Source organism: Dromaius novaehollandiae, chromosome 1, assembly GCF_036370855.1.
Source record: "Dromaius novaehollandiae isolate bDroNov1 chromosome 1, bDroNov1.hap1, whole genome shotgun sequence".
NCBI lineage: Eukaryota > Metazoa > Chordata > Aves > Casuariiformes > Dromaiidae > Dromaius > Dromaius novaehollandiae.
The window spans coordinates 191,907,183-191,926,492 of NC_088098.1; positions in this window are offsets into that span (position 1 = coordinate 191,907,183).

The following is a 19,310-nucleotide window of genomic DNA, read 5'->3' on the forward strand; positions in this document are numbered from 1 at the left end:
TTTTATTAGTCTTATACTTTTTGCATAAGTTTCTATTACCAGCTACCAGAAGAAACAGAACACCAGGAAACATGAATCATTAGTTTGACCTGAAATTAACATTCATTTCTTATGTCTTTATGAATTTGATGTTTTCTACATGAAGAAGTTTAGTCACCTGAACATCTACATACCTAAGGAAATGCTAGCTATAGGAGCCTACAAACTCTCTGTATATCTAGGTATAATTGAGTAAGCCGAACAAATACTATTGCAGTCAAGAGAATTAAAACAGTGAAGAAAAAGACCAAGAACAAAAAAAGACCAGTCTAGTTCACTAAAACATACAGGAATCTCTTATTTTTAATTTACTTTAAATCAGTTAAAATATTTTAAGCCATGTTTTTTTCTTATTTCTTCTTTACAGTACTTACAAGGAGATTTCAACTTCTTTAGCAAGAAAGAAAGCAGGAGTATTTTGAATAAAAATGGGTGAAAAGTTCCCTGAAATTGTTTCACCATGTAATTGAAAAATTTTATTCGTGTTATGCACTTTTCCCCATCCCTTATGCCCCCTCCTCAATTTACTAATAATATCATTTAACTAAAACTGTAACATGAACATCACAGGATGGCAATAAAGAGGGGCTGAGAGAGGCTGAAAAACATTAGAGTTAATGCAGCTATGATCCACTCAGTTGAAGAATATTCAGAAAGAAACAGAGTGCCTGAAGTAGTTTTAATCTAAAATCCTAAATTTAGAAGGGTTTTTTTTACCTTTTTCTACAGCCTGTGTTCTAAACTCTTCATAGTTAAGTAGCAGTGGGCTTATAAAATGCAGTAGTGATAAGTCCCCAGAATTACAAACTGGAACACACAAAAATGCACAAGTTCAGTCTTATTAGATCTGAACTTTGCGGCAGGTATTCTTTATGATGAGCTGAACCAAAACTTGGAATATAAACACCTCCAAACATTTGATTCCCATATTTATACCTTCAGTGCCGTTTGAGGTTAGCACTATACCTATTCATGGATACTTTTCTTTCCATCTTCTATTATAGCTGAGCATATTTCTGGTAGGGAGTGCCAAAAAGACCAGAAAATGTTAGAGATGTGTTTTGTCTGAGATTACATCCTGTACTAAGCCCACGAGCACCCTTTGACTGGCTGACTAGCTAACTGGAATACTCAGGCATCTACTACTTCCATTATGAGCATTAGACATTCCAGACTTACATCTCCCTGTGTTTTGCCAGACCAAATGCCATCCTCTGTTGATCTCTTCCTCAGAGAGGAAAATCTGGCCACTTATAGTTACTATGAGCCAAGTAATCAGCATGCCAGGTCTGCAGCTGAAAATCTGGAATTATCTTACAACAGCAGTAGGAATATCTTACAACGGGGATGCATGATTGTTAGAAAAGACTCACAGGATTGGCAGCATTCAGCAGGACTTTGGCCAAACTAAACACCAAGTGGAAAATGCTCTTCAGTCATTGCAGCATAATCCCAGACCCCCTCCTGTCTTCCGATATCTAACAAACTGAGTTGAAAACACAAGAAAATAAATGTGCAGACAAAACAGAGCTTCACATCCAATTCACAGGTAATATTTCTGCCAGGTGGACTGTAAGAATGAGTAACAAGAAGCAGATTCATTAATGGCTCCATGGAAAGAGACAGTGGTCATCAGCAGCCTTAGCAAGGGACTAGCGGACAAAAGTCCTGAGTTCTAGTCAGACCTCTGCCTCTGAGTCATTCCCTGGCCTTATAACTAGCTAGGACTGTATTTCTATCATAGTGGCTTTCAACAAGTGGTCCACAAAGTCCCAGGAGTCCATGGGCTGTTTCTGGAAACGCTAAGTTAGCAAGACCATTATCAAGAGGGATAGATTTGATATACTACCATCTTCAGCTTCACTGGAAAAGTTTTAAGCTCTGCAAGCCAAAAGAAAAAAAAAAAAAAAAAGGATGAAAACCATTACTTTACAGTATCTGATCTGGCCATCTTCTGTGGACACATGAATGTTGGAAAAAAGTTAGAGCAAACATAAGACTACGTTGGAAAACTAAAGGGGTGCTATTGGCTGAGAAAAGTGGCCAAAAAAGATAGGGAAAATTGAACGGTCACTTTAGAGGGAAGTGTGGGAGCAGGCCTTTGGGGTTGAGTTGTACTCACAGCTGCTATTTGGAAAGAAAAATGCTGCTACAGCCTTATCTGTCTTTTTTTTTTTTTTTTTTTTTCCCCTTTCTATACAGCCTAAAAGTTATAATATTTTTCTTTAAGAAGCAGATCTTACAATTCCTGTCATCCATGCCTTGGTGACTTATACATTAGACTGCTAGAACAGGAATGTTAAGAGCTAAATTTTAGATCTATTTGAGAGCTAAGGCTGGTGCAGAATTCAGAGGATCATTTACTATACTGCACTTTTTTCAAATAACACACAGCATAAGAGACCTTGGATCTGCACTGGCTCTCTAACAGTTAAAGGATTCTACCTAAGGCATCAGCTTTGCCCTGTAAAGAAAGAATGACTATCCCACTGCCATACTTATACAAGAACGGTCAGAGAATGTCTGGCGTGGTAAAGATTTATGAATAAGTGAAGGATGTGGCAGAGTGCTTTTCATGACGCTACCTGAGATTTAGAGATTTTTTTTTTCCTTGAGCCTGAAGTTATTCTAATGTTCTTGCCTTTAGGACATATTGCTTTCCTTATCTGAGAAAGACTGAGTTAATCACAGCCATAAATTAGCTAATAGTAAATGCAGGATTAAGATTTGTGTTTATTATTGCACTATGGGAAGTCTTCTGCTTAAAAGCTGATTTTTAAGTGTGTATGGAAGTAAATACATCAATAATCTACATTATTACGACAGAGGCTGTGGATGCTGAGGGCTAGAGCAGGAAAACAACAGCATTTCTGTGTCAGGAAACTGAGGAAGCATGTTTACTACCTTACTCAGAGAGGTTATAGCTCCAGCTCTATTTAATTAATGTTTGTACTCACTTGAATCAAATAGGCTCACCCTTCCATTCACTCTCTGTCTTATACATATGTAGAAGCAGTTCACAGACGTTAATTTTTTAATTTTCCGGTAGTTAAGGTCTTTAATAATTGCAAATGCCTATACAATGGGCAGATTACAGATTTTACAGATTTTACAGACTGGGTAAACCAATGCAGTATTGAAATGCTCTATATCGTGAAGGAGATCCATGAAATTTGTAATAAACAGAATCAACTTCTTCTTCCAGGCCGCTTCCATTGTTGGCATTACACTTTCCCGGATCGTGACAAGTAACCAGGAGAATAAACACCTAAACCAAGGAGGCACTTACATTTAGGCTGCAATGCATTATAAAAGTTATCTACAGCATTGGGCAAGGAGCCTTGACCATCTATAGGCTTGATAAGGAAAGTTAAGAAATTAAAATAGTGAGAAATTTAAGATACTCATTCGGAAGTAGTTTTCCTTCATGCTTACTACCCAAAGAAAACTGAAGCTTGGATAGTCAAGCAAGTTGCCACAACTTAACATGTTAGTACAGGAACTGTGCTTTAGCCAGTAGCAACTGCAGCAAACTTAATCTTAAGAAAGACTTAAGTTTAAATGAAAAAAAGATTTGACCCTTCAAGTTGTAAAAGATGAGAGACATGAGCTACCACAGCTCAGGTGACATGCAGCCACTCAAGCCACAGTAATTCATGAGAGGGTCTGAGCCCTTAGACACCTTTCTTTCTACCAAAGTTACAGTCAGAGACTTAGACATCAGCCCTTCTTTTACAAAGAAGTGGTGACAGCCATGAACTGCCTTTGTACCCTACTGCTTTCTGGTCAGGAAATGCACCAGGAAATGGGAAATCTAGGTTCAAATCTCTCCTCTTTTAGGAAAAAGAAAACCCATTCCCCCTACGGGTACCCTAGACCCAAAGCTATGGAGCATAAGGGAGAAGACTCAGTCCGTTCAGTTGGAGCCAGACCACTATGAGTGATAAGTTAAATATTTGCTGGACCTGAGAATGGAGAAAGTGAGGGAAAATAAAATGACTCTATAATCTGATTGATAAGAGACAGGCCTATCTTTCTCACCCATTAATGTTTTATATTAAACATTTTAATAACATTTTGAAAACAGCCATTGAACAAACATTCAAATCAAAGGTTAGCCTACCCTGGCTGTGGAACCAACAAACACATCTGAAAAAAAAGGACTGAACAAAACATTTCAGGAAAACGGAAATCAATTTTTTTGCTGTTCTTATTCTGGCAGTGGGCCAGGATATTAATTTTTGTGATAAGGTTTCATTTAGTCTATGTAAGAGGAACGCGTGGGTTGTTTCCCTCCTCCTTTGGACCTGCATAATGGACTTTGTGACTCACCACATGGTTGTCCCATGGGAGGTGCAGCAGAGAAGGATTTCTCTGTTTGCCAGTTAAATTCTTTGAATGTAGGATGGTTCCACGCCTTTCTACATGCTGCACTCCTCTGTGCAGCAAAATAATAGCTGACCAAATTCATCTCTGCCTCTTTTGTTTGCTGCTCTTTGCTGTTAGTCCATTGCCAGTGAAGAGCCAGATGTCTCAGACATCAGTGCTTTCACATCTACCTTCAGTGGCTGTTTTCCCTAACTTCTCCCACTGCTGAGCTTCAAAAGGGGCCAAGTTGCACAAACCCAAATCCCTTCACTTGGTCCCAGTTCACATCAGGAAAATACTTGTGGACTTTAGAGCTATTCAGGTGGAGGGTAAGGAGGGTACAGGGTGCTGCTGGGCCCCGGTTTGTGTTCCAGAGAAGACCTCTGTACACATTTAGGATCCATTTCTGTAGATTACACTTACATTTCCAATACTGTATGTGGAGAGGTGCAGGTGTTTGGAGAGTTCCCAGACCTCAGCATATTTATCCTCCAAGGACAAGCAGAGAGACTTACTTACTGGCCTCCTAGTTTCCTTTGGCTGACTTCACCCATTTGAAGGGTTTGGTCCCTTGGAGCACACAATGAGGTTCTGAGAATTCATTCCTAATAGAGCTGTGTGGTGATGTGTATGTAAACAAAAAAAAAAAGTAAGAAACATCCCTTGGTAAGACAGTTTACCTTGAGGATTTTTATTGTCCAAGCTGAACTGTAAATGCGTTAACAGAAAATCTAGTACCTCCAAGAGCTTTGGGGCAAGTGAAACCTCATTTCCTAAGGAGCTATATTTTAAAGATGTACATCTCTGTACATTCTCTGGTGTCTAATATGCATGAAGCTCATTTCTGCCATTAGGGTAATTAATAAGGGCTTACTGATAAGGAGCTTGTCAGAACTTAATAGCTCTGATAGCTCTTCTTCTCTGTGGGCTCAAAATGTTATTAGATAAGGATAGGCCAAAAGAAAGAGAAAGAAAGAGACAGCGCTGTATGAGTCCTGTTTTCCTAAGAAAGCTAAAAGAGAAGGCTTTTATATATTCTCACACACACAGATACATTGATCAAGCCTAGATCTAGGCGGAAATTTTTTTTCCATCCCAGAAGATATTTTTCCTCCCCAAAATTCCACTCCCAGTGGGTGTCATATTAATTAGAAAATCCAATGTATGATTTGGGTCAAATATATACCAACAGTCCAGAATTTACCTGTGCATATTTAATTGTATCCAGTGCCAGCCAAAAAGAACATTATATTAAAACTTCACATAAGGGATAGATCTAAAAAAATTTTCTGGAAAACTTTCTTTAAAAATGCAATCATTAGAATGCATTTCTTCCTGAGTCTCAGTGCATGCCTGCTCTTCCTCCAATAATCTCACCCTCATTCCTGTTCTTCCACTTTCTGTTCATGCTATGTATGTAACGGCCTTCCTGAGCTTGCACGAAAGCCCACACTTGAGTCCAGCATTAAGAAATACTTCTGCTGCAGTACATATACGACTATTAGACAACTCTGCCAATCCCACAATTCCAATTCAATTCACTACTCAGTGTTCACAGGTTGCACGCTACATTTTCACAAGTAAAAATATTCAGACAGATTGATTAGAAAAGTAAATGATTTTCCATCCACATGATCTGGGTAAGAAAAAGAGACATTCATAATGGCAAAGATTTCAGGAGTAGGGCTGACTCACTTCTAAATGTTTTCTATTTTAAAAGTTTTTACTTTTGGATGAACTTAACATTTCTTTGTGCCAGCCATAAATCTTAGGAAGATATGTTGGTTGACCATAATCCTTCCACCCCAAGACAAGATTCCTATTCATGCTACATCTTTTATAACTTATTGGGATCCCCCTGCCTGAATTATAGGCTGAAAGTCTCATGACTATAGTGTATTATAGAGATGTGATCTGTCCAAGAAGCTTGAAAAATAAGGGGCTACATAGGTAAGACACGTTAATTTTAAGTCTACTAAGACAATATGTTAGCTCAAAAAGATAACATTCAGTGCTGAGTTGACGTCCAATAACATATTTCCATTTAGAAAATTATTTCATTTAAAATCTTTGAAGTAAATACTAGTGCTGAAATGTCAAAATTTTCCAAGGGTGAGTAATTTTAGGTTCCAATCTTTTCCTGGAATTACATAAACTTATTTATGGTGTCCTATTTCCTTCTCAAAACTGTTGCCTCCTTGTCTTACCAGTTCCTGTCTCAACATGTGCTGAGGATCAGATCCTACAGTGTGCAGATAACTTTCTCAGTTTACTGAAAACTCAGTAAAACAAATCAAATGTTTAAAATTACATATGCATGCCTAATTGTTTTACAGATCAGAGCACTTAGCATTAAGGTAGCTTATTATACGATTTGTGTACTCCTTAGGGCAAGGACATCCTTCTGTATAGTGAAGAACTGCACCCTTTAGGGCATTACTAGTGACAATAATATGTCTATATGTTCCAAAAAAGCCCCTGGACTTGATATCTTGTATAGAACATGAAGAAGAAAGAGAAGAGCTGCCTCAATTTCATAGTTCTTTGGGAGATTAAGAAAATTGACTTTTAAAACCCATGGAAAATAGTTTTATAATCAAAGATTTCTGTGGTGAGATTTCTCTTTTGTTTCTTTTTGTTTTTACACATATATCTTTATATCATATATCTTTAATGTATCTTTAATATATCTTTAATATCTTTAATATATCTTTAATGTAAATCTGTAAGGGCAAATTAAACTAACAGCACATATGATTCTACCCAACCTTTTAAACAAACTTAGACACAGCTTTAAAATTACATAGTATTAACAGTAGGACCTGATGGTATTTTTTGTAATTATTATTTGCTATCTTTCTGTTGTTCATTGGGTAGAATTCCTAACGAATGCAATAAGATCAGGATTTAGAACTAAGACGGTACTTTGAAAAGAGAGTGAAGCCATTTATACGCATACACACACACACAGAAGCACACACAAAAATATGTGTGTATGTAAGTATATAGCCCAACAAACTTTCACAAAGATCTACAAATTTTTTCTTTTAACAGATGTGCTACATCCAGCTGAAATATACCAAAAAAGGTAAGTTCGAACACACAGTTTGCAATGCATGTTTAGTGTATTGTAGCTATACATAAATAACACCAGCCTAACTTTCTGCAGATGTTAGTTAGCTTTGCCAAGGAGTTTCAACACTCTGGATGAGGTCTTGAACTCAGGTTTGGCTGATCCAGTATAATCTGCAACAATTCTTCCCCATGGTAGAAGTGAAACCAGCTACAATTACTCTGTTCAGCTGATTTCCTCACACCCATCTCTTGCATTTTGAAATGGCCCATGACCAGAAAGACGTTCTCTCAAAAGCAAAGAGGGGTTCACCAGTCCTTCAAAAGCAATCAGAAGTGCAAGTGCATAACAATAGTTCAGTCCTACAGGGAATAAATATATTAAAAGGACCTAAGATAACAGGAAGAAAATATAAGCTTTTTATTTTTTCCATGTCACTAAAATCTATTCTTTCATGAGAACCTGATCAAAAGCCTTGAAAACATAAGTGTCTGAAGAAAAATGACTGGTCTTTTGAATATTTATAAACACTTACTTAACTTCAGTCTTTCTTATTCCCTTCTACAGACTGATATAATGAAAGGGAATTTGACAGAACAGAAATAGCTAAGTAAAATTATAGTGAAGCAAAGAGCAGTAAAAAAGAAAAGACCATTTCACAAGTGTTTTCTTGATTTTTAGCCCACTGAAAAGATAAGATAAAGCCAGCTGCTAACAGTGGATATGTTCACTTCCTTGAGTCTGTCACTCACCCACACTGTTCTTGTTTCAGTAAACATAATACAGCATGGTACCAGTAACGTCTTATCCCTTGACTTATTTTGGAACAATAAATGCTGTATGGGAAAAAGAAATCCTCCTGTGCCATTTAGTTTCCCAGAGAATGGAGTTTTCAGGCTATCAGTTTCCACTCACCTATTTCTATATCTGCCTTGGTATAGAATGAGCCCTTTGGAGGGGATCTTGTGACTTCTCAGAAAAGCCTTCAGCAATTGTCATCTTTTTATAAGCAGTCCTACCCAAGGTTTGACAAAGTGAGGTTTGGGGAACAGTCAGATGGGCACAATGATGCACCTGTAAAAAACCTGCAAGTCTTTCAAGGTTGGTTATATTTGTGAGTATATGCTGTGTCCTTGATGAGCAAAGGGAATCCCAGCCACAGGTATACACCGCTGGGGGGGAGGGGGGGTAACTTTTTAGTTAGAATTATTTTGGACTCCTACGTCCTAATTTATGATGACTTTAACATAAAGTCATTAAGTGATCTGTCTTCAGTGGCAGTGGAGTCAACGTCTTCTCTCAAGAAGCAACTTGTTTCCTAAGATTTTCAAATGTTACTGATTTATTTCTAAGCAGAAAATGACATTTATGATTGAAAATGATATTTGAGTGATAGCAAAATGTGGCAAGAGAGAAGCTGATGTCAAACCCTCCCAGACACTAGTTATTTTAGGAGCAATGTGTCTCTACCTCCTTTTTCTGGGTATTTCTGCATGACTTTCAATGACCTATTCTCCACTTTCATCTTACACAGCTGCAACTGCTAACCATCAAACTAAATAATAAAAAATTGTATGAAGCCAAAAGAGTCACACTAGGGAGGACAGCTTATTTTACTTAAATTAGTAGATTTGTCTGTTTCTGAACTTCCTCTCCATTAACCACATCAGGGGTCTTAAAATATTTGTAACAAACAGCTGCACTTAAAAATGCTAGTGATTTCTGTAAGTTACTGCTACATTTCCTATGGTCATTTTCAAGCTTTTGGCACATCACAAAGCTAAAATACAGCCAGTAAAGGGAGGGGGGCAGGAGGAGAAATATAATTTTTATGACAAAAGAGCAAATCCAAAGCATACGAAAATAAAAACAGGAGCTTTGGGGTTCACATTTGTCATTGTTTAAGCAAATCATCTTAAAATCTTCAAATTCATCTTTTAAAGGCAGAAAGGGATATAGAGGCCATTTCTGTATAAATCTATTGCATTCACCTCTTTTCTGCTCTTCAGATTAACTCCGATTTCTACCTTTTCTTGCTATTTCAGAAACATTACTCATATTTCAGGCACAGAGATCCTGTGTGTAAAATCCTGATAAGTAGCTGACTTCCATAAAGAAAGAACCATAAAATTGCTTGATTCAAGCACTTGATTTGCACAGGAAACACTGTAAAAATATAAAACCTAGTAAGCAGTATTTCTGATACTAAGAATAAATTTGAAATAAAATCTATTAAAGAGAAAATCTGCAAGTGACTCTCATGACAGTCCTCACTTAACAGTTAATATAGATTTGAATGCAAACAGCAAAGTTTGAAAAACAAATTTTCACTTCAGCCCATGCATTTGAGTACATTCCCCTCTGATCTCCTTTCTCAGTTGATTTCTCGGGTTGTGTGTACACAATGTAAAGCCTTCATTGAAATATATTCTCTGTACGCTGCCCCCACCCTGCTCCCTGCTGTTTAGTTTTTCCTACACCCCCACACTCATTTACCTCATTTGTACCAAAGCAGCTGTTTCTGGGGTCAGCTGAGACCAGGATCCAGGTACCATTAAGTTTGCTTTTCTAGTACTTACTATCATGTCAGCATCTAGTCTGCCTGGAGGATGACGGTGCCCCTGCTAAGGCATAGCATATCCACCAGACTTTGTCCCGTTTCCCCCTTCTGTCTCACCCATAGCCTGCAAGATACTTCAATCCTACAGCAGACCTGCCCAACCGCTTTGGACTTGTTTGGCGATCGGGACTGCCAGCTGGCCCTGGTTACTGTCACCAGACCTGCTCTGCCCCTCCTGCTGGGATACCAGGGGCCTGGGCCCTTGCCCATGGGTCTCTGCCCTGCCTGCCTTGTTGCCACCCTCAGCGGCTCACCTTCCCTGGCAGAGCAGCCCCACTCTTGCTGCTCCCAGCAGTCCTGGTTTCACACAAACCAACTGCTTCAATGCAACACATCTATCCCGGTGACCTGTCTCAACTCCAGCTCATATTTAAGAGTTGAAAGTATACAGTTCTTTTAAGCTGAAGCATCACATTCTGCACATGACAGAATTGGAGCCATTTGCAATCCCCAGTAGCTGTTGCAATTTAGGAATCAAATGTCAAACACACACTTCAAAAAACTCATGGATAAATACAAAAGACTAAAAGCTCTGGAACAGCACTTACAGGGATTAGTTTTCAAAGATTTGCATGGTTCTTTCATGATACCTGAACATCCAATCCTAAAAATAATACAAAATGATGCATGGGACTTGGACTGGATGATTGCTTTTGAACTCAATGGAAATTATCCAGCTGAAACCCTTTCAGATTTTAGTATTAAAATTTCAAGTATACAGTGGTAGTATGTTTTTCCTGAGGTTTTCTAGACAGTTAGTTTCTTCAAGGGTTTTTAAAATGAGTGTTCTCCAGTAAAGTAGGCTATCTCCCACACTATCAGCAAACAATGTCATACACATGACATAACAACATAACGATGCAGCTTTTTACATACTAATATTCTGCATATTTAAGTGATAGTAGATCTGCCACTGTATTGACTGAGAGACGAATCCTGATATTTGAGAAGAAAGAGCAGGATCGGAAAATCTGCCATATTGGATCAAATCAAGCCAATATGTGGTTCTAAATAGCCTGTACTATCTGCAATAACTGACATCATGTGCTACTCTACATAAAACATTACCTAATGAAGAACCATAGAATAACCTTTCTTTTTAGTATTAATTTGCTAACATTAAATCCTTAAAGAGAATTAAAGTGCTTAGTGTCAGAAACCACACCTAATTTTAGGAAGCAGTTCCTACAAATAAGCTAAGTTTCTACTTATTTTATTTGGTGCAGCAGGATAGTTAAATGCCTCAGAAGGAGACCTACAGTGAGCAGAGTGAGTTATCCAACAGGAAATGTCAAAAAGACAGGCATGTGTGAAAACCCACCACCTGCCAGTGCTACCACAAAACCTTATACTCCTGTGTTCTGCATCTGCATAATACTGGGGGGGGGGGGGGGGGGAATCACAGTCCAGGGTCTTCTTGTAAACATAAGTACTGAAGTCATTGCTTTAAATACAGGCATATGGCTTACTTTTTATTTTTAAGATCCTTCTATCTAGGGAAGAAGATGGTGATGCCACATTTTAGAAAACAGCAAAAAATACATTGCAGAAAAAACTTTTAAGATTTGTGGGAAAGGCGTAGAGATTGCATAGCTGTGTTATGACTTGGGCTAAATAATATTCTCCTCTAACTTACCTGTGCCTTAAAACATGACAGGTTATTAAACCTTAGTGTGTGCTGAATATGAATGTGGAATTTAAAGTCCCCAGATATGATGGCAGGAAACTGAGATGAGCAAAAAGAGGAAACCCCTGTGTTTAAGTTAGAACTGCATGGAGAATGGTCAAGGGATGTTCCCAGTTTGGGAGACTGGGTGTTCCAGTTCAGTAAGTGTCAGTTCAGAAGTAACTGACATGAATGACTGGATAAAAGGATTCCTGCTGAAATGTACTAATTTCATCACCATACACCTTTTACTGTGCCTATAACTACGTAAGTTTATAGGCTGCAGAAATAAATGACATATGCATTACTACCCATTTCAATCTATACAGATTCTTACTCCTACTAGGTAGAAATACTATTAACTTTACTGGAAAAGAATAAGTTACTCATTCCTGGTTGTATCACACCCTACAGTGCCAGACCATATTCACTAAAATGAGACATGAAAGGAAGCATAATAAACATGAATTTAACAGAAATGTTAAATTTCTATCCTATTAAGTAAGGAGTAAAGAACCAGATGATTTCCTCAAGTTAGTTGTGAAATTCTTCAATCACTCTATGTACAAAAAGATATTAGGAGATGATCTTATCTCACACACTGGGCAAATGTGGACCCACAGAGCTGAAGGCATGATTTGTATCTTGTACTTCTCTCAGTGCTTGCCCTGCTGAATGGAGAATTTAATGCATTTTCTACTCCCACAGCGTCCCAAACGGATGCCTACGCACTTTACCTCCTGAAGTGCATCTATAAGCCATGATGATCTGTTTGGCCACATATTAGAGAGGTAGTGGTTCAGGGCTAACATATTAATAGTCAACACGTAATTTCACTGGTTTACTGACTCATAACCATGCTGCCTTCCAGACACATGTGAACAATTTTCTCTAGGGCTGTAGCATGGACTGATGCTGATAAGTCCTGGCATTTGACTCACTGCTCTCTGGAATTCTGAGTTTTTGCTGCAAATAATTAGGACATTTCTTAAACAGTTTAGCTCCCAATGTTGGAGGGGAGAGAGGGAGGGAGGGGACAGTGCTCTGCAGTGATTTGAAAAATTAGGTAATTCAAGAGCTTTTGCACTGGATTTTTTTTTTTTTATGTGAACCAGTCTGGTGAAAAAGAAAGACATTTGCCTCTGCCTGGATGAGGTGGTGATTCAATTTAGAAAGTAAGAAACCTTCCAATATCCAGCTTTAGGATAACGATTGAATCCAGCATGTGTGCAGGTCCAGACCCTGCTTATGAGACTCCCATAGCTCTTACCAGGATCTTGAGATTCCCAAGAATAAGCTGCTACTGAAGTCAATGGGAAGCGGGCTATGATAAACTTTTCCTGAAGACTGTTGAATATCTCAAGTCAGAGAGCTGAAGATACTTAGGCAATCACAAAATATTTTTAATTTAGAATTTACAAAACTGATGGAGATTTCTCAAGGGCATCAGTGGCAGTTAAATGCCTAAGGCTCAACAGTCAATTGGAAGCCAATGATCTCTAGGCAACGTCAGTTTATATCTTTGAAAAATCTTCTAGGATTCTTCTAGGATTCTAAGGATGCTCTAATAGATGGAGGTAGAATAATTAGCTGACCTGTAGCACAGTACTGTACTACAGTTATATTCTGGGCTATAAAAGCTTTTCTTAAGGCCTTTCCTACTCATCTATTAGAGAAAAGAACAAGAATATGCATGATAAAGCTACTTTTCCAGACTTAATGTGAAATTCAGGAGAGTTAATATCTAAACTGGCTAGAGGTGTGAATTTAAAGAGGCTTCATCAAACTACATTAAGCCTTTGTATAATCACTCTCATGCAGTCTTAAACTTCCTTAATATTATCTGCATTTATTTAATTGGCTTTCCAGGTAAATTAAACCATGCCAAATGAAGGTCATTTTAATTTTGGTAAGAGTGTTAACATTGAAAGTGAATGTGATTGAACTAAATGATTTTGAAAACAACTGCGATTCATTTGTGCGAGACACTTTCCCACATAAACAAGCTGTCATAAAATATACCATAAAAGTAGATGAAAAGGTACAGAGTTTTTAAATTTCTATGCAAAAATTACTAATCTATGCCTGACAACAATGATAATTTTTCAGAATCCGAAGATTAACATTTAGACAATTGCTTTCTTTTTCAGTGTCCTTTTTGGTGTCTTAACATCAATTTTTTTTCCTACAGATTTTTTCATATGCCCCAAGGGTGGCCACATCTTTAGTGGCAGGAGGTGTGGTGCCCTCTGCCCCTTTTTCTCTCCTAACTCAATTTGCAGCATGGCTGCTTTTGCCTCTGATAAATTATACAGGTGAGGAAAGTTGAAAGAAGGGGAAAAAAGCTTTGTAGAGAACTTTGCTCTATGGTATATTTTGGAGCTTTTAGGAGGAGACTTCTGTGTAAGAAAATGACCTTGTACTACAGCACTGGTACATTTTTGCTGTCTAGACAGATGAACATGCTAAAATCAGAGGGAAAGGACTATTAAATGTCATGTGTGAGTAGTATAATGGTTTGGATATTGTTGACATCGAAGTATTCAACCCACAACTCACGTAGATGTAGTCAATTTTAACTGAAGAAATTTCTCACCAGACAAATTTTAAACTAAAAAAGATATAACATTAATGCTGGCATAAAGCTGAATGAGTATTTCAAACAGCAGTTGGTGGAAAATTTTTACCAATGATTACTGGACATTCACCACTTCCATTTTGCATAGGAGGACAAAAATATTTATCCGTATTCATGCCAAATATACTCCTCAATGAAGGTTCTTCCAGACTCAAAATCCAGTGAACTAGAAATGATTCAGCTGAAGGTGAGCATCATTCATCAATAACAAGATATATTTATTCCATTTTAAAGACTTCAATGAGAGAGCCCTCCTAAACTGTCACTCCTCTTTTCAAGGACTAAGAACAATATGGTTATGAATTAACCAGTAGTTTAAATGTCACAAAGAGTAAAAAGAAATCAGTGAAATACCACAGCTTAAATAAGCTTTTCACAAACATCCCAGAGGCAGAAGTATCTTGAAAAAACTATGTGCAGCCCCCTGAGAAGATGCAAACACTGTCAAGAATTGGAAAGAATTTGTGAATTCTCAAGGCAGAAAAAGCTAAATATGTTAGGAAATATATTTGTAATTAATAATTCAAAGTAACATATTAATGTGGCAAGTATCTCAAGGACTTCTACAGTTATTTGAGAAATGTCTTTAGCACATTATACCTAATCAATAGCAGGGAAAATCTACTGGATGTAGTAAAGGTGACAGGATGGTTTTTTATATTTGTAAACATAATGCTAATTTACAATTGCATAGACTGTATGAAGAGTAATAAATGTTGCTGTAGTTTATTAACTCTTCTATTGGTCGCAACTGTAACATGTCAACACTTGTCAGTTCATTTTACTTATATTATTCTTCTTCGGTAACCCTTTTGATTGTCATACATGTTATACTGAAGCAGGATATTCAAGATGAGGTTCATCTCATCTCACTTTTGACATCTAAGCGTTAGGCATCTCGTCTAAGCTCTTTCATTGTACAGGTTTCCTCGAACATCGCTGAAAGTGGAATTCCAGAGAAACAGACAATTCATCCCCCCTCTCTTAGCCACATGACTCCACGTGGGAGGAATTGCCTAGTGAATGTATTCTTTCTTCATAGACCACAGCGACAGCCTAGACAATTGATTTAGACACCTGTTTTTTCAGATGGCTGAAGATGGATGTGAGGAATCTCACTCTGCAAACATGGTGTAAAAGGTTTGATAGTCAAAGGGAAAAGAAGGCCTGTCCAATTCATAACTGACTTTGTTTTCTGTTATTCTGAGTGGTTGGACGATTAGCATTAACATGAAATCTGAACAGTCATGGCCTTTTGTCTTCAGTCATGAAATTTATCCACAGTCTGGGTGCTATTTCAGTTTTATTTGTAAGCTTCTGTTCTCCACAGTACTGCCCTTAATAGATATGTCTGTGCTAGAAAACTAACTAGGTCCAGCCCTAAACACTGGCACATCACCATCCATGATGTTAGCTTCTCAGCACAGTTTCTGGAAGGCTTTTGGCCCTGACCAGTTGGCATTCTTCCAGCAATTCCTAGGCACAGTTCAGGAGTGTGCTCCATGAATCATTCCTCATGGGCAATTTGGATGCAGCTAATCTGTTTTTGCAGAAGCAGTCGAGGTAAGACAGTTTGGCTTTACAGACACAAGATGTAGAGCGGAAGTTGCCTTAAGGCCAGAGAACAATCCTTTGCCATTAACATATAGATACTGCTACAAGGTCAATGTATATGTAAAAATTTAACTGAGAAGAGGCGCCTATAAATGCATGATTAAATGTTCTCTACATCAAGGCCTACATGTTAATTTTCACTGTCCTTGTCATTCTATTTTAGTATATTTGTGCTTATGCCTGTTAATAGTTATGTGTTTAAAGAAATCTATTCTTTCACTTGAAAAGCCTGCTGTATAACATGCCATAGCTGTATAAGGGAGGTAAAAACAACAAAGATGTTGGCTGAACTACATCCATGTAGCTTGAGAAACAGAATTCATAACTCTCTACTTAATTATAAACCTGTTCTTATGCCTCTTTAAAAGGTGAAGGGACTTTAGCATATGTTTTACTACTTTGCTGTATAATATTGGCTTGTAGAATTGAGGCCTGGGAGTATTTCCACTGATTTCAGTGGGAATATTTCAAAGATATAAAACTGAGCATATGTTTAATCTTTGGATCTTTAAAAGGATTACTCCTATGAGTAAATGTTATTCAGTTTGAGACACAGTTGCAAAAGTAAGGATTAAATAGGCAATATAACAGTTCAAAATACCATTAACAACTATTTTCCCTGTACTATTTTTTTGATAGTATCTCTTTATCTGCATGAAGTCACTATACATAAACAAAATACAAATAGGGTATATAGTAGCACTTAAAGTAATTAAAGAGGTGATTTCCTAATTCACTGCATAAACATTAAATATATAGCCTGCTAAATACCATCTTAAAATTTTGACTTAGTCAAAAGTTTAGTTTTTCCTCAATAGCTGCAGGTTTCCCAGCACATCCCTCTGAGGTGCTGAATCCCCTGCACATGAAAAGTCAAAACGGGAGGCTGTGTTTAAAGTAGAAAAAGGCTGCCTTGTTCATACAGTAAACAGTATGGATTTCATAAAAAATATTCCTGAGCTGACTAATCTGGATATTAGAATTTTTTCTCCCCAAGGAAACTTAAAGAATGATGATATAGTCTGATTTCAAACATACATGTCAAATAAAAGCAAGTATTTCTCCATGTAGCATCATCATAGTGCAATGAAAAATACTACATTTGAAAACCAAAATTTCCTCTATTAGGGATCCATATCCCTAAAATGATCTAGAACCATTACCTCTTCTGTACATGACTTAGTGAAGGCTTTTGAGTACTCAACATAAGTAGCAAAATCCTTTCTTTAATTTCATCTATCGATAGTCAAAAAAGGGCTGATGTTGTTAGCAAGCAAAAATCAAACTTGCTTGCGTGTACTCATCTTAAATGATTTCCAGCCAGAAAAGTCACTTTAGTCAGTTAAAATCCAAACTGCTTGTAATTTAAACTGAATCCTGTTGAGGACCTAAAAAATATGATCATTTTCTGCAAATAATATTTTTGGAAATTCTTAGCCTTGCTTTGTTTTTTTTTTTAAGTTATTGTAAGATGTTCCCCTTCATTAAGTATGTGGTCATTTTAAGAATTAAATATTGAACCAATGTCATACATGGTCCATCTGCAAATACATTGATTTCAGGGATAAATCTGAAAATAACAAGTGCTGAGGAATAAAACATCCATTCCATGTGTATGGAAAACACAGACTTATCAGCCAAGTCTATCTAATTAAAGTGACTTTGGGAGTAGATGTCCTTTGGTGCAACTTCAGGTTTGAATTCAGGTTTTGTTAGCTCTCCAAATATGTGGAGTCTGTTCATTTTCCTCCTTTTATCTCCTTTTTTATCTAAGGTTAAATTGAAAATAAAATGAAGTCCACCAGCATTTGGTGGACTACAGTCCCACAAGTATTTGGGTTTGTGTTATATCCATTCCAAACAACAACTGATAGACATACTAAACACCTGAAGCTTCCTTTTACATGTGACATTTTTGCAGATGCTTATTTGGCACAAGGAAAAGTTATTTATTCGGTTTGTTGCCTAATTTTATGAAAAGACAGGATATTTGTCACATAGTAGTCTGTGGAAACGATTTCTATTTTTATGTCATTACCTATCAGAATAAGAATTTTTAATCTATACTTTAATTCTTTGATTTACGTAGTTTTTTATTCCAGTCACATAGATTATTTGTTCTTCCAAAAGCAATGTTTTTAACTTATTCTAGCCACCATGTTACTCAGTGAGATCAACTGCACTGCAAAAAAATGAAATTGTTCCCATAAAAGGACAATGCCCTGGTCTATAATTTACAGATTCTTTTGACAGCCAAGGTTACCAATACATTCTTATTTTACACTTATGTTCAAGGTTGACCACATACAATGTGAAGCCTGGCACTTCAACCAAATACTGACTGCTTATTCTATAATGTAATTCATAGTTAATTCTGTAGTGTGGTCAATGCTTTTGCAGGGAAATTACTTTCTTATTAAAGTGATATTCAGTGACCTTTTGAATAGTGAGCACATGATGATAGTGCTGCTTTTCTGCAAAAGGCATTCCAGCAAAAGGGTAGTAGGGAGGGCAAAAAGAACATTGATTTTCTTAGGTAGAAATCCACTGGGAACCATTCACTCTGCAAACAAATCAGACTTGGGCATCTGTCCTATTTAACCTTCTGTTGACCACTATGCAAATTACTCAGAGTTCACTCAGTTCCTTCCATTTTATTCTGTCCTGATAAGCATAGACACAAACATACACACACCATACAAACATACTTGTGGAAATTGCTGTGGTACTGTGTTATAGTAATATCACATATCAAAGTAGTTTATGCAAGTATATTTTATATGTATGTATAATATCAATATGCAGCTTTGCCACCAACTTGTTAGCACTATGAGGATATTCTCATGTATTCATGTGTTTCTTCACGCCTAACATTTAAATACGTTCCTATTTATGCTCTTGAGTAGAACTGTGCAAAGGGTAGAAACACTCTACAGACTCCGAGATTTCAAAAATTGTCATAACTCCATTTTGAAATAAACCATCTATTTTTCTTTTTTTTTTTTTTTTTTTTTTTTGCAAAGTAATTTTTTCAGGGGGAAAGCTATTCTGAACTCAGTAAAACCTTTCATTTTTATAAAATCCATGAATTTCATATGGATTCTGACATCTGAAAATTATTTATAATACAGAATTGATAATGTTGAAATTACTTTCCAGACTGAAATCAAAAATGTGTTGTAAAACTTAAAAGCACTTCTTTTCCCCAAGATAAAAGTTCAGTGCAATTAACATGATTTTATAAAATATTTCTGATCTGAGGAAACTGTAGTTTCCAATGGAAAACTGGTGC